This window comes from Oryzias melastigma, linkage group LG4 (assembly GCF_002922805.2).
Source record: "Oryzias melastigma strain HK-1 linkage group LG4, ASM292280v2, whole genome shotgun sequence".
Taxonomy (NCBI): Eukaryota; Metazoa; Chordata; class Actinopteri; order Beloniformes; family Adrianichthyidae; genus Oryzias; species Oryzias melastigma.
This window is the reverse complement of record NC_050515.1, coordinates 7,436,532-7,439,315: the sequence shown is the minus strand read 5'-3', so window position 1 is coordinate 7,439,315 and position 2,784 is coordinate 7,436,532. Positions and strand designations below refer to the sequence as shown.

General features: G+C 38.3%; 1 protein-coding gene across 1 annotated transcript in view; it reads left to right on the top strand.

Moving 5' to 3' along the window:
• The window catches only part of enc3 (ectodermal-neural cortex 3), a 16,095-nt gene extending 14,019 nt beyond the window's left edge, over positions 1–2,076 (top strand). Inside the window, exon 4 of the mRNA XM_024279359.2 lies at positions 1,509–2,076. The gene's annotated coding sequence lies outside the window, so the exon portion shown is untranslated. The remainder of the gene's footprint in view (positions 1–1,508) is intronic.
• The last annotated feature ends 708 nt before the right edge of the window (positions 2,077–2,784 follow it).

Sequence of the window (2,784 nt, the reverse complement as noted above, 5' to 3'; positions counted from 1 at the left end):
GACACTGGAATTTTTGATGGCCAAGGATTCCATTTTCATTTTTGTCTTTAAACTGATCATATTATTTCGACCAGACTGAAGGATAATCTGGCAACAGAGAAAAGTGAAAATACTAAAGTTGATAGCTGAAAATGCTGACGTTTATAACGGAAATGTTGAAGCTGGTAGCTGAAAATGCTAAAGTTGATAGCTGAAAGTGCTGAAGTTGATAGCTGAAAATGCTAAAGTTGTTAGCTGAAAATGCTAAAAATGATAGCTGAAAATGCTGACGTTTATAACTGAAAATGCTAACGTTGATGGCTGAAAATGCAAAAGTTGATAGCTGAAAATGCTGACGTTTATAACGGAAATGTTGAAGCTGGTAGCTGAAAATGCTGAAGTTGATAGCTGAAAACGCTGAAGTTGATAGCTGAAAATGCTGACGTTTATAACTGAAAATGCTGACGTTGATGGCTGAAAATGCTGAGGCTGGTAGCCAGCTAAAATGCTAAATTCCAAATTTGCCTAAAAAACTGAAAAAATCTAGGTTAGCCGAAGCAGCTTACATGTAGCTGAAATTTTAGCTAAACTCCAAAGTAACCTTAAAAAATCTTGATAAATGCCAAAATAGTCCAAAAAGCTAGCGGAATGCCAATTTTTAAACTTTAAAACTGTAAATTTTTAACATAATTATGAATAATAAAAAGGCAGGAATATTATTCCAGAATAAATTAACTTAAACCTTAAATAACTTTCAATATTTTACTCTCCATAAAAATATATTTTGTCAAAATTATGCCAAAATAAGCACTAGATAACTTTGGACCATTAATAACAATAACATAAAATGATCTGGAGGGCCGGATCCGGTCCCCAGTAAACTGTTGTTGACAAATTCTGCAAATGTGTTTTTTTTCGTTTATGCTTTTGTTGGTTTGTTAGACTCCAGTCTACAAGCTCAGCAGGTGTTTTTCAGCTTTTTAATCCCAGACCTGATTGTAGGTTCTCCATCTTTGTGCTGCAGCACAATGCTGCGTTTGTGTCGGTGCTGCAGACGGATCAGCCCGGCTTCTGTCAGTCACAGCAGAGAAAGCTCATTAGGTTATCCAAACAAAGCCCCCAGTGGAGCTGGAATGTCAGCGCTCTTCCTCCACGTCTGGGAAGCCGAAGCTTTAAGAGAAAACTGGAAATCAGAAGTGAACAATGTGGATGGTGGAGGAGTTCCTCTGCATCACTTCAAACTTGAGTCATTTTCCGATTTGGAGTATATCTAAATAAAGGAGACGGTTTTAAATGCGTCTTCCCCCCATCGCCTCCCTCAGACGTTTATCACCTAGCAACAAAAAGAGCCTCGAGCAGCCTAATCCCACATGCCGGGGCTGCTTTGGTTAAACAGCGCCTGTCCTGGCACATTATTAATGCCATGTGGGCCAGCCTGATGGAATGGTGCGGTGATGAGGTCTCGGCGTTCCTCCGTGTTCCCTCAGAACATCCACAGCAAACATTCACATCTCCCTGTCTCTCCCCAGATGAGCCGTGGCGTCTGGCGTCTCTTCACCAGCTCCAAGAGGAAGAGGAGAACGATGAAGATGAAGGAGTTTGCAAATCTCATCACAGCTGGATCCAACCCATGGACCCACAACCGGACCCGTTTACTCAGACGTTTGTGTAACTTTCCCATGCAGCCGGAGCAGGACCGGTTGCCATGCTAACGGCAGAGCCCTCAAAGCCATCTCCTTTAAGAACATGCCCCCCCCCATCCCCCCCAGTCCACCTACTGGGGCAAATAAGCTACAGCAGAACCATCACCACACACTTCCTTCTCACCTGGACTCCATCATCAGGGTTTCAATGGTGCTTTCATGTCTGAGAGGTCGAAACTTTACCAAGTTTTTGGAAAAACATCCATTAAAAAAAGTGCCTTTAATCATCGAAATGCCGTTGATTTAAGAACGCCATTTTACTCTTCCTCTAGGGCTGCCACAAACGATCATTTTAATAGTCGACTAATCACCGATTATTTTTTCCGATTAATCGGGTCATCGCAGAGTGATGTAAAGCACACAACTTAACAGTCATTTAAACTAACTAAAAATAAAGACGATGAAAATAATAGTTTTAAACTTTTAATGAATGGTGCAGTCTCGGTCCTTCATTAGTTTCTAGTATTAAAACAAGATTAAAGTAGAAAAGTTACCTGCAATAACGCTAGTGTGAATACTTTTAGCTGAAAGTAGTTGCTGAAGATGCTGAAGCTTTAAGATGAAAATGGTGAAGTCATTTACTGAAGTAATTTACTGAAAATGCAAAATCTATTTTAATGTTACATTTGCTAAAAAAAATTGAAATTTTTTTAAACAACTATGAAAAAGTGATAAAGTTGGCCTAAATTTTGAAAAAATTTGTAGTAAAATTGATTAAAAATCACCAATATCTGCCAATTTGCAAAAATATTTAGTGTTGCTTAAATTTGAGCTAAACTCCAAATTAGCCCCAAAAAAATAACTAATACTATCTTAACTTAAAAATAGCCTAAAATATCTCAGTAAACTGTGGTTGTGTCCATATTCCCCCTAATTACTATATAGTGTGTTCACTGTTTTCTAGTGCTGTCCCGTTTTACTAATTTCTAATAGAGTGCACTCAAAATTTCCCAGAAGTTTTTGCAGAAAAACTAGCATACATCGATGGATTAGCAAATATAATGCATTGCAGTTGAACAATTTCAAACAAAAAAATGTGTTTAAATGTAATATTGAATTAAAGACTCACATTTTCACCATCAGAACACAGTGGAGTCATTAA